Here is a 14,099-nt window from a genome sequence, read left to right as displayed (position 1 = left end):
TTCCACCCCAAGCTTTCAAGAACCAGGAGTTAAGCCCTCCCAAATCATCAGTCTGGCTTTTTAATATCTCATTATTTTATTGTACAGGGTGGGGACTTATTTGTCTTGTGGTTTTTGAACAGTTAAGGATCACATTTTCCAGCATTTCTCTTGAATAAGGAGAGCTAGAAACTTCCCTTTTAAAATACAGATGTAAGAAGTTAAAGCTGAGATTCCCCCATAATCACCTGACTCCAGAAGCTGGGGCTTTAAGAAAAATGAGCATTTAGCATACAAAATAATTCATCTTGGGCTGTGCTATTTTCTGTAGCTAAACAGCTGTTTATTTTCCAGGGCCTACTGAGCTTCACACTATAGAAGGACTGTAAATGTTGCCCACCAATGTGCTAAAAAGTAGTTGGGGATGTGGGGGGAGAGGAGATTGACTCAAGGGGAAAAAAAATCACACACAAATAGTCAGTGATTGCTCCTTGGAGCCGAGTGGTTTCTGGAAATGCAGTGCAAGCAAGAATGTATCATTACTAACCACTGATTCAGCTAGCCAGCAGAAGGCCCCAGCCCTGTGCTTGGATCCCTGTACTCATGGGTGTTAGCGGATATCCAGGTAGTGCTCCTGTACAACTTGGGGCACAAGTTATAAAAACTATCTCTTCTCCTCTCTTACTCGCCATGGTATATAATGGGTAAAACCCAGGAAATCTAGGTTCAAAGACCAGGGCGTGCTCTCACCGCATGACCTTGGGGACATCACTTTCAATCTCTCTCTGCTTCCTCATCTGTGAAATAACACATCACCTTGGTAAAGGGTTTGGGGGAGCCACGTCGGAAGGGAGCTGAAATGTGTTCTTTAGAAACCAAGAACTCGTAGTAGCTTTAGAACAACCAGCAATTTATTAAGCATCTGGATTTGACTTTTGGTTTCAGATTTAAAAATAAGAAAAGAGTTAAACCATCAAGGCAAAGAATAGCCACGTCTGATTTGTAACTGTAGTCAATAAACATAAAAAACTCGCCTTAACCCCCCTGCCCCACAACATTTCACTGTGAATAGTCGGAAGAGCAAAGGTGACCACCCAAGAGTGAAATACACGTCTGGGAAGAGGAAAACCAAGTCACGTCTGTTCCTGCCTGTGCAGCATACATCCAACCTGTGGACAGAACAAAAGTTGTTGCCTTTGATAGTACTTTGTGGATCACCTGGGAGTTAATCGTCAAGTTACAGTGTGTTGCTCATTACTGAAGGGAGCTATTATCAGAGTTGCTCAGAGACTTGTGATGAGATGTAAGTCCCTAGATCTCTAGACCTTGACCTCAGTAGGTACCAGAGTATTCAAATGTGGAAACGGCTGTCCTGTTTGACTGGTTGATTCCTATCCCATTTCATCGTCCCCATCCATATGATTCTTGCACAGAGACAGGTTGTAGGCTAGAATGTGACTTTTGGATTAGGTTTCACACCACCGGCTGACTCCTCACAGCCTTGTGCAATGACTATGTGGCTTCTTGCTAACTGCCCAACTCCCCCATCCAGATTTTGTCCCCCGATAGATGCAGGAGTGTTGTCTGTTCCCAGGTCCCTCCCTAACCTTGCATGGGCCAGCGGGACTCTACAGGTGCACAGACTGCATCTGTCACTCCACCTCAGAGCTGTGAGAACGAGTGCCATCACAGCTGGCACTGGGAAGGAAAGGCCGAGGAGAGCATCATGCCCTGTGTAACCCGGGTGAGGGCTAGAGTTCAGGCACCACCTGTTGTCCTGACCGAAGGGACTTGACTGGAGGTTGCATGAGCAGTCAGAGGGCTGCTGGTCAGTGCCTGCAGTCGCATCCTTCCAGCCAGTGACACAGGCCTAAGGGCTTGCTCTGACCTCAGGGCAACCACCACCAGGGTGTGTTCCTGTGTGCAGGTAGCTTGTTGCCTTGAAAGCGAGAGGCCTGGTGAGCTATGCAGGCCGGGCTGCCTGGATCATGGGAATCCCTCCTCTCCCCTTGTTAAAAGAGCCCCCTGCAGCCCCAGGCTCCTGCTCAGGGGAGGCAGTAATCAGAAGTGTCTTTCTCCATGTAGTCCATCCGGGTGGAGGAGGGCATGCTTCGGTATGGGTCCAGCAGGATCTGGAAGCAGGGGACAATCAAAAGGCCCAGGAAGATGAAGAGGAAGAAGATGAAGACAAAGGCTGCCTTCTGCTCCAAGGTCAAGGACAGGGTTGGAATGGGGTAGGGCCACTCCTGGTACAGGCAGGGCGGCTCCCAGCACGGACAGGGTGGTGCTGAGGACGTCCTCTGCCATGGTGAGGAACAACAGGCCCAGAGGGTCATCACTGGCTACTTACTGGGCCTGCAATCAGAAAACACCTTCTCACTGTTAGATCCCCAGGGCACGAAGCAGCCCCATCCTCAGCCAGGGCCTAGGACAGGTTAGTCCCCTGGAGCTTTGCTCAGCCTGGTTTCAAGCAGCCCAGGCACTGGGGCTCCCACCTTTTCCTCTGCTCCCCACAGGTGGGAAGTGGCACTGCACCTAGCTCTAAGGATTGCTGCAGTGTAGGCCAGCAGCTGGGGCAGAGGTGTGGCTGGGGGGAGGAAATGTGTCATCAGTGGGGTTTCCTGGCTTCTTCCACCCCACTAGGGGTAACAGCTCATCATGGCCATTGCCACTGGGTAATTTAGAGTTGCCTATATACTCCCTCAATTCTAATCCCCCACTCTGCTGTTGAAAGGTGCCAGATAAAAGAGCTTTGCTTGGAGGGCCAGTATCGTTATCCCTCTTTTGCAGATGGGAAAACTGAGGCTGTCATAAACAGATAGTTAAGGGTTAATGCCTCTTTTGCCTGTAAAGAGTTAAGAAGCTCAGTAAACCTGGCTGACACCTGACCAGAGGACCAATAAGGGGACAAGATACTTTCCAGTCTTGGTGAGGGGGAAGTCTTTTGTTTGTGCTCTTTGTTTTGAGGGTTTGTTTGCTCTTGGGACTAAGAGGGACCAGATGTCAATCCAGGCTCTCCAAATCTTTCTGAATCAGTCTCTCATCTTTCAAACTTGTAAGTAACAGCCAGGCAAGGCGTGTTTAGTCTTATTTTTGTTTTTTCAACTTGTAAATGTTCCTTTCTGCTGAGAGGATTTTACCTCTGTTTGCTGTAACTTTGAACCTAAGGCTAGAGGGGGTTCCTCTGGGCTGTATGAATCTGATTACCCTGTAAAGTATTTTCCATCCTGATTTTACAGAGATGATTTTTACCTTTCTTTTCTTTAATTAAAAATCTTTTTTTCTTAATACCTGATGGATTTTTTCCTTGTTTTTAGATCCAAGGGGACTGGATCTGGACTCACCAGGGATTAGTGGGGGGAAAGGAGGGGGGATGGTAAATTTATCCTTGTTTTAAGATCCAAGGGGTTTGGATCTGTGTTCACCAGGGAATTGAAGTCCCTCAAGCCTACCCAGGGAGGGGAAAGTTTTGGGGGGACAGCAAGTGATCCAGACACTGAAAATTCTGGATGGTGGCAGAGATACCAGATCTAAGCTAGTAATTAAGCTTAGAAGTGTCCATGCAGGTCCCCACATCTGTACCCTAAAGTTCAGAGTGGGGAAGGAACCTTGACAGAGGCACAGCACAAGGAAAGTGTCTTGCCCAAGATCACCCTATGACAGAGCTGGGAATTTCTTGTTCTATCCAGTAGGCCATGCAGCCTCCTTCGTGGCAGCCTGGCAGTGGGAGATACTAAGGTCTCAGAGGAATTCTTTGGCATGCTGCTGTTTAATACATTTCGGAGCAGCGGGGAAATTCCAGAAGAGTGGGAGAGTGCTACTTGGAATGACCTGGGTAAGCCAGGTGGTTAGCTTGGCTTCAGTCCTGGGCAAAATAATGGAAAACTTGATACAGGATTCAACTGCTACTCTGTTGGCGGATAGCAGTACAATTAACACTCTTCAGCATGATTTTATGGAGAATAGGTCATGCCAAACAAACCTGATTTCATCTTTTGAGGAGTGTACTGGCTGCTTCAGGTAATAGCGTAGATGTAATAGACAGCCCTTTTTTTTAAGGTATGTGACAGTGCAGCACTACATTCTGATTACGAAATGAGCCTTATACAATAGACATCGGGCAAAAGTTCAATGGATTAAGAACTGGGTCACTGGTAGAGCGGAGGCAGTTCAGCAGAGATCTGCACTAGGCCCCAATGCTCTTCAAAAGCTGCATCAATGATCTGGAAGTAAATATAAAATCACCACTGGTAAAATTTCCGTATGACGCAAAGATTGATGGAGCGATGGATACTAGTGAGTCCAGGTCAGTCCCACGGAGCAATCTGGATCGCTTGGTAAGCTGGGCCCTTTCCAACAAACTTTTAATACAGCCACCTGCAAAGATATCCACTGAGGATCCAGGAAGGCCGGCCATGCCTCCAGCGTGGCGGGCTGTCTGCTGGAAAGCAGAGAGTCTGAAAAGGATCTAGGGGACGCAGTGGATAAGCCCTGGCCACGTGCTCTCGGTGTCCCGCTAATGTGATCTTTGGATGTATAAATGGGAGGAATGAGCAGACATAGGGAGGTGATTTTACCTCGGTACATGGCCTTAAACTGTATGAAAAAAACACCCTGATATCTTCCGGGTGCATTATCCCCTGATATAGAACAAGGCCTGGCTCTCACGCACAGACATACTCTCTGCACAGCTGTCACACACACCCGATACGCTAGCACACACCTCTGTGACTGAGAGTAAAGGTGCTAAAGTCATTAGGTACCCAACTCAAAGGGCAATTCGGTGGGTTTGAGGCATCTGTCTCCCTCAGCTTTCCTTCGACAATAGCCTATAGCTACATATCACAGACCCCCCTCTCCCTGACTACTGACAGACACTTCTCTGGGTTTGTTACTCCCCTGCCTTGGGGAGGTGGAGTTTGGCCCAGCATTGATGGCGTGTAGAGCAGGACAAACATCTTTCAGCTAAAACTTTTTCAGCAAAAGAAGCAGGTCAAATTGTTTCGCGACTTCATGGTGCTTTTGTCACATTGTTCATTGAAAACAAAACAAAATTACACCCCTTCCCCTGCAAAATGTTTCAATTTTTTTGGTTTGAAACACCTTTCTGTTTGTCAGTTTCTTTTAATTTTATTTTAAATTAAGAACATAAAAGTGGTTGAAACTGGCAGTTTGTCCTGGGTCAAATTAAACACCGTATTTGATGCAAAATATGTTTTTTGGTATTTTGTTTTTTTTTAAACTTTTCCCTTTTCAGTCTGATCTGAAATGAATGTCCCCCCAACTCATCAAAACTGCCAATAATTCAGGCATTAGTCCAGCTCTGACTGGAAGCTGTTTGGGACAGAGATTTTCCTTTTGTTATATTTGTACAGAGCTCATGCAAGGGCTGCTCATAAGCACCCTGGAGTTGGAGCACCCATGGGGAAAAATTGATGGGTGCTCTGCACCCACTGGTAGCTTCCTGCCCCCGCCAGCTCATCTCCGCTCTGCCTCCTCCCCTGAATGGGCCGTGTCCCTACTTCTCCCCCTAGCTCCAAGCACTTGCTGCTGTGAAACAGCTGTTTCGCAGCAGCAAGAGCTGGGAGGGATGGGGAAGGAGGAGGAATTGGGGAAGAGGCAGGGCCCAGGCAGGGACTTGGAGAAGTTGTCCAATAGGGGCAGGGAGGGGGCGGAGTTGGGACGGGGACTTTGGGGAAGGGGTTGGAATGGGGGCAGGGTCGGAGGCGAGCACCCACCAGCACGGGGAAAATTTGGCACCTATGGGGCTGCTGTTTCTTGTTTGGGGTCTCTAGTTGCTACTGTCATACCCTTAATAAAGAAATTATGACATCTGAGCAGCCCCAGACACCACAAGCAACTGCCTTCAGTGTAACAAAACGCTGACTGGGCCTCTCCCAAAGGCCATGGAGGCATTAGAAGGATCTGATCCTTGCTAGAAATCAGGTTTTGCACTGATGGTACCAAATATTGGCTCAAATCCTACAGCTTGCAGGATGCCCGAGGAAAGACTGCAGGATCAGGCCCTTAATTACAACCTGCACAAACGATTTTGTGTACAGTCAACAAACACCAGCCAATGAGTCAATCCATCCTCAGCCAGAGATTAATGAGTCATGGATGCCTGCTCAGAAACTGTACAGATTCCAGAGCAGCTAGTCCCATCACCATGAAAGCAGGGTTCTTAAAGGTTTGATTGGTAATTTTCCCTACACTTGTTAACTCTCCTAAAAGCACCTTAGGGGAAAGTGGGAGTCAAGGGGTCTTGGATCAAGTACAGCTGTAATTTCCCAGGCCTGTCTCTGCATGGGGGGAGGGAGAAGGATGCTAGCCCAGAAGCATGATTCTGAAATTTTACTGAGAATCCCCAGCGAAGATCAGGACCCCATTGCATCAGGTGCATTATGTGCAGAAAATGAGAGAGCCCCAAAGAGTTTTCAACACAAGTTTCAATGGGGTCTTGATCCAAGACTGGGGGTCCTAGGAGTGATAAATGAACAAATGAGGGAGAGATAGCAAAGTGGCTTGGACAAGGTCATGCAGCAACTCAGTGGCAGAGGCCCGAATCTCTTGCGTCCCAGACTAGTGCCCTCCCCATACTGCCTCTCCATCAAGATTATCTTTGCAGCCCAGCTGCTAGTTGCTGCAAGTTCCTCTAGCTGGAACGGATAGGAGTCGAGCAAAGCACTGCCGTGCCAGAGGAGAGGTCTCTGCCAGGCCAGAGCTTGTCCTGTTCCCAGCTGGTCAGCACAGGATGAGTTCCATGCAGTGTAGCAGTCTCTAGTGATGGCGTGCCTGCTGCTTACCTAGGAAGTGTGCTCTAGCGAGTGGAACGCTGGCCAATGACTTGGGTCACCTGGCTCTGGTCGTCTTGCTGTGCCTCAGTTTCCCCTCCCATTCTATGACTATTCGGGCTGTAAGCTCTTTGGGGCAGAGACTGTCTCTCACCCTGTGTCTCTGCAGCACCCACCCCAATGGGGCTCTGATCCCACTGGGGGCCTCTAGTTGCTATAATATTGCAGCTTTATACCTGTCCCCATCAGGGAGTCTGGCCTGATTTTCAGTGTTCAGGTGTGATATAATGAGCACCCTAGGAGCGGCCATAACAGTCGATAATCACCTTTTCCTTTCGCTCATTTTACCCCATTGATCTTGGTCCATCTTGGGGTTCAGTGCCTTCAGATACAGGTAGCCCCTCCCCGTGTCATTGCTTAGCAGTCCTTGGGCATCCCTAGATTTCCACCAGCTCTAAGTGCGGCTGAGCCAACTCTTGTTAGCCTTTGGCTCCTAAGTCAGACCAGTGGCAGTGATATCTCCCCGCAGCCTATGGGCATGTCGATCTGGAGGTGTCATTTCCAGCTCAAAGAGACATACCTGCGCTAGCTCTGATTGTGTTTAAAAAATGGTTGGGCAGCAGCCGTGGTTGAGCAATGGGAGGAACTAGTCGCCCTATGTAGGATCCCATCCGAGGCATTCGGTATATACTCAGGCAGACAGCCCCTCCCGCTATTTGTGCCACCTGGGCCTACGCTGCTGTTTTCAGGATGCTAGCTCAGCCAGAGCGGGTGCACATATGTCTATCCAGCTGATGTGCTGATGTCCCATAAGTCTCACTGTCTCTGCCTTCGCTCTATCATTGTAGTGATTGTGAGAACGGCCATCCTGGGTCAGCCTCCTGTCTCTGACAGTGCTTGGTGTCAGGGGCTTCAGCAGGAATGAACAGAACAGGGCGATTATCAAGTGATCCATCCCCTGTGGTCCAGTCCTGGCTCTCCCCATCAGTTCAGGATACACACACATACACAGAGCCTGGCCTGGCCTGGCCTGCCCCTGGAGACTTGTGCATGTGTGCACCTGTGTGTATTATATATATATATATACACACACACACACACACACCCCTCTCCCCATCAGTACTGGATATAGACACACATATAGCCTAAACAAACACACACTTCTCCGGTTAATACAAAGTATGGACAAATAGCCTCTCTCTCTCTCTCTCTCTCTCTATACACACACACCCCTTCTCTATCATTATACTATATACAGTACAGTATATGCATAGAGTGTGTGTGTGTATATGTACCTATGCAGACAGAGAAACACATTATACACACACACGTTACACGCAGATATGTACCTTTCCCCACCGGTACATTACATCTGAATCACGCTCCCTTCCCCCTGTTCTAGAGCTACACACACACACACACACACCCACGCACATGCTGTATGAGAGACACCAAGTTGGGAAGATCAGTGACTATGTCCCATTCCGGACCATCTCTCTGTACGAGTGTCTCCCAGATCAAGCATCCTCCCCCTCTCCATCCCGCCCCCTGCACAAGAGCCGAGCAGGGTCAGAGCTCAGGAAAGAGCCACACGCCCCAGGAAGAACCAGTTGCCGGCACTGCTGGTACATACCACCGGTGTGCAGAACTCCATGTGCAGCACAGTCCCTCGCCACCCGGCCAGGGGCTCTGCATTGTCAGTGATGCCCACTGGGATGCTGAGCAGCGGGGATGGCCTGCCCAAGCCTCAGAGTGCTCTATGGAGATGCCGCTGGCTGCTCAACACGGGATGGGTTCGGTTCGTAGATTCACGGATTCCAAGGCCAGAAGGAACCACTGTGCTCGTCCAGTCTGATCTCCTGGATGACAGGCCAGAGAAGGTCCCCAAAGCTTAGCCCTTCCCTTAGCCCACGTTGGCCTCTGAGCCCCCTTGATCTCCCAGCCATGCCCCTCTGCCCATTTCTCAGAGACCATGGCTTGTTCGCCTTCGATCTCACGTGCACAGCGATGCCTCGGATGCTTTGAAGCAGTTGCCTATGGCAACCAGTATCTATAGCGACGCTGGAGAGGTGATGCCCGAGCCAGGGTCCCTGCCCACTCTTTGTGCCCAGTGCCCAGTGCTGGAGGGACAGGGCTGCCCTGGTAGTGCCCTAGGCTGCACCCAGACCTTGCAGCTCCTGGGTGGGTGGTGCCAAGTGGCTGAACGTGTAGGGGGCTCTGCGTGGGGCCCAGGACATCCCCGGCTCTGCCAGCTGCCCCGTAGGGTGGCAGGGAGCCCCCAGCAGCATCATCTGGGCTGGGAATGTGAGGAGAGAGGGATGTAGGGGCTGTGGGCACAGGAGAGAGTATTTGGGGATGGGTTATTTGCACAACAAACACAGAACTGCAACCCCTTCACCCACTGAATGGCCAGCAGAGACCTGCCCACAACCTTCCCCCACCTCACACACAATGACTAGCCCTGCCCCACACACTGACAACTCACATACACACAGACCCTCCCACCTCACACACCGACCAACCCCCCACACACTGACAACTCACATACACACAGACCCTCCCACCTCACACACCGACCAACCCCCCCCCACACTGACAACTCACATACACACAGACCAACCCCCCACACACACACACATACATCTCCTCACTCACTGACTGGCCAGTACAGACCTCCCCGCAACCTCCCCCCACCTCACACACACCGATCAACCACACACACACTGACAACTCACATACACACAGCCCCCCAACCACAATGACTAACCCCTCCGACACACTGACCAACCATCCCCAAACACTGACAACTCACATACACACTGACCCCCACCTCACACACACACTGACAACCCACACACACATAGACACCTGCCTCACACACACACTGACCATCCCCCCCACAGACCCTCCATCACACACATACACTGACAACCCTGTCACACCACCATTGCCTCTCTCTCCCTCTCTCTCTCTCACACACACACACTGACCATCCTCCCCCCACTGACAAGACACACTGACCCCACTCACACACAGACCCCCCCCATTTCTCTCTCTCTCTCTCTCTCTCACACACACAGAGGCCTACCCTGCACACACACACACACACACACACACACACTGAAGCCCTCCACCTCCCTTTACGCACACAAACAGACCCCTCACCATGCACACAGATCACAACACATACACAGACAGACCAAGCCTCCCATTCCCCCACAAAGAATGCGTGCATGGCTGCCCACACAGCCCAATACCCCTCACCTACAGCCCTCCACCCCACACACATAGAACACATATACAGACCCACACAACCACTCACCTTGCCTCTCACACCTACACAAGCCAGATCTCTGCACACAAACACATACACCAGACACCCCACCACTCCACGTACTCCCCCATCACCCCTAAGCTCACGTGCTACATGCTGGCCAATGCAAACGCACCTACCAGAGACACACATAGGCCAACACAAACATGCCCAGTACCAGGCCCCCCCAACACAAACACAGACCTCTTTTCACACCCTCTCACACACCCCCATCCAGCCTCTGGCACTGCCACCCAGCTCCACTCACTACCTGTCAAATACATCCAGCGCCAGTGTTTGTGTTACCAGCACATGCAGCCGGTTGACACTGAGCCCCTCTTCCACTGAATTCCCTACAGAGACAGTCTAAACAGATGAGGCAGGCAAAAAGTGTGTGTGTGGGGGAAACTGAGGCATAGGAAGTGACTTGCCCACGGTCACCCAGCAGGGTGGGGCTAGCACCCTTTTGAGGTCCAGTCCAGTGCATTTTCCACTGCATGACACCAGCTGTCCCTCCCACACCATGCTGGAGGCTCTGGAGATGCAGGTGACCGAGCCAGGCCTCATGGGGCGTCGATACCAGTCTGCAGCGTGTGGCAGTGCTGACCAACTCCTCAGAAATTCCCCAGCCTTTACCGCGGTCCATTCTGTGCCATCCCCAAGCACGACATTCAGCCAGGCGGGCACCTGCTCCTGGAGCGAGCCATAGCACCATGGCCATGGGAGGGCGGGTGGCGCCCAGGGGAAAGGGTTTCTTGCAGCCATGTAGACGGGGGAGGTTCTAGGTGCCTAGAGAAAGGGAGATGCAGCCTCTGCCCCAAGGAACTCCTGATGGCAGACAAGGGCCCGATTCCGAGTCCTCCGGCAGGGACACATACGCGCCAGCTGCTGGGATGCTCATATGCAAAAGCCCCCTCTCCCAAGAGGCCCTTCCAGGAGCTGAGAAGAGCTGGAGAGCCTTGGCCCGTGGGCTGACGGCCATTCCATCACCTCTGGGCCAGCTGGGGGGCTCCCTGCACTGGGGGCTGGTTTAACAGCCAAGAGCTGGGGAGGGGTGTGGGGGTGTGTCTGTGTGCTCTGAGCCCCCGGACCACCTTGAGAGCTGCAGGATGCTGGGGCCAGGCCGACCATGCAGTGGAAAGCAGCAGGTGACCGTAGTGCAGCCATTATCCATTCCAAGAGCGCAGGAGCCAGCCCCGGATTGGAGGGACCCTGCAAGAGCCAGAGGGAACCACAAGGCCTGTCTGTATCCAGCAGCCTCTTCAGTAGAGAAGCTCCCTTCCCTTTATGTTCATTGCAGCCCAGCCTGGTCCCTTCTTTCCCAAGGGAGCAGGGCTGGGGGCACCGGTGGCTCTCCATCCACTCAGCTCACGGCCCATGTGAAATCACAGATTGCTCCATAGCCCAGCAGCGAGGGGGGAATCCAGGGCCAGTGACCCTGGCATATTGAATCCGAAGAGTTTAGTCTGACATGGCCAGAAGTGGCGCCATGCCAGAAGAGACCAGTCCTGGTGGGGTCCTGGAGTCAGGGACCTGCACTCCCACCAAGTGGCACAGGAGTTCGTCACAGCGAATAAATTGGGGAGTAGGCAGTGGGATCTGAATGGTTCTGGTTCATTCCCCCTGCCGAGCATATTTAATCAGAATGAAACTGAATGAAGACCAGCTCCCTGCTGCTGTGCCTGGTTGGGAACCTGCCAGCAGCCGGGAGCATGAGCTGGGGGTGTGTGTTGGGGGGTGTCCCAGCAACAGCAGCCTGCATGGGATGGGGGTGGGTGCAGTGCCTGGTGGTTCTCCTCCCGCTCACCCCACATCCCTGTGTTGGCTCCCGATTGGCCATGGTGCGAGCAAGAGTGGGAACCGGAGCCTCGGAATTTGAATCTACCCAGCCATTTCTAGTGACACCTCCACGCTCATCACCCTGGCATCTGGGCACAAACCCCAGAACCCTTAGTCATCTGGGCCCCACCAAATCCCCAGTGCATCATGGGAATAAAAGTTGCAGCTTAGCAAGGATGGAGGAGGGTGAAGGATCATAAATTAACTCCTGACTGCTGATCACCCTTCCCCATCCCATGGGAGTGCAGCTGTCCCACTTGGCTTCTGAACCCCCTCACCACCCCCAGCTGCTGACTCCTCTCCCCTCTCCTGTGGGAGCCCCACTCCCCTCTTTTTCTTGGGAGGGGACGGACTCTTTTCTGATGCTCTTCCCCTTTCTGCCTCCGTTTCTCAGCTCATTCGCTGCATTGGCGATGGCTGTTTAAATCCCAGCCGTGTTTGTTGTACCCTGGGTTCTCCTGGTTTCACTACCTTCTATGCCTGAAGCAATGTGATCTCATCTGTAAGTGCACCAGGTTTGCACCAGGAGACTTTTCATTACTGGATAGCAATGTTCTTGCTAAAGGATGGAGAAACTGAGGCACAGAGAGGGGACGGCAACTTGCCCAAGTTCACCCAGCAGCTCAGAGGGAGAAGCGGAAACTGAAGCCAGGTTTGCAATCCTAGCACACTGCCCTAACCACTAGGCAAGATGGGGTTAGCACTATTGATTGGGCCAAATAGAAGCAGCAAACAGACAGGTACCCTGGTCCGCAGAGTGCCCCAATCCTTAGAGACAGGCTGGAACGAGTGGGCCCACTGAGGCCTCATAAGACTAGGTGCTAGTTTGCAGCTGAGGCTGGGATGAACCTGTGTCCACACCAGAGATGCCTTATGGAGGCCTCACCCGGCAGATCCCTTGTGGGAGACACTTGCAGGGATCTCTGGTGAGCTGATTAGCGTGTGTGTACGTTCTTTTATTGTTTTCTCTGTAGTGCTTCCACCCTACGAATACCCGGGCTTGTACAGGAAAGGTTGGGCGGCACCTGCTAGCTGCAGCAATTACCCTGTCATCATCTCTGAGCAGAAAGGCAGAGCAGGTTTGCTGAGACAGTCAGGTTTGGCTGGTGAATCCACAGTATAATCAGGGAGCTGGGAAGCCCGGTCAGGAGGGAGAGAGAAGCAGGTCTCAGCTAGGACAGGTGCTAACCAGGAGAGCTGGAACCTGGCTGGACTAGAGAAAGGGAACACAGGGGTGATTGCCCTGAATTGTGACAATATTGATCTACTGCAGTATGTTTATATTGTGAGCTCATCAGGTCAAGGGCCTGGTCACCCGTCTTTCTGGGAAGCAATTAGCGTGCAGCTGGTACTAATCAGCATTAAAGGCCTGGGAGGATTTTCCACGGCGCCCAGGGTTCATCACAGCATCCTACCCAAATTCCAGCCTCGCTCATCCATTCCATCCCCCAGCGCCCCCATGCCAATCAGCTCCTTTTCACTTCCTGTCCCAAAGGGTCACCGTGTGCCATGAAACGCCGGCCACATCCCACCGCAGAGATGCACTGCATTGCTGCAGAGATGGCCCAACAGCTCAGCAAGGCTGGATTTTCCAAGGTGCAATGGGATTTAGGCCCTTTAGGCAATCCTGTCCTAAGGGCTTCGGGATCCTTTGGAGACAAGCTACCCTCAAGAGCGCAGACATTCATCCCATCACTTCCTTGCTCCAGTGTGGCGCAGAGCCAAGAGCACTGCACTCGCTTAGAATTTAGCAGCCCCGATGCCCAGCTCAATACAGATTTCAGCTTCCTAAGGGGATTTTGCATCCGCCATTTATCCCAATTACTTTGCATGCTGCATCTATCACAATATGTGCTCCTAGGAGCAGAAGAGATCATTGATTTGCCCCTGGGTGAGCGGGGGTGCGTGCAGGGGTGGAGAGAAGAGATTCAAATAATTCTTCCTTTTAAAACAACAAAATGATCAGCTTTGGGGCATTTGAAGCAAACTGCGCAGATTGGTTCTGATGGACGGTCTGCGCTGAACGAAATAAATGAATGTTGGAGAGATCAGAGGCAGGGGAGGGAAATTCACTAGGGCTGGGCCTGCAAAAATGGTTTCTGAACAGCCACGAGGACCAGGCATTTAGCTTTTTGGGGCGGGCGGTGTCTTTCAGTGCCGTGTTCGTACAGCGC

The sequence above is a fragment of the Gopherus evgoodei genome, chromosome 24 (genome assembly GCF_007399415.2).
Source record: "Gopherus evgoodei ecotype Sinaloan lineage chromosome 24, rGopEvg1_v1.p, whole genome shotgun sequence".
In the NCBI taxonomy this organism is placed as follows: Eukaryota; Metazoa; Chordata; order Testudines; family Testudinidae; genus Gopherus; species Gopherus evgoodei.
This window is presented reverse-complemented; position numbering follows the sequence as displayed.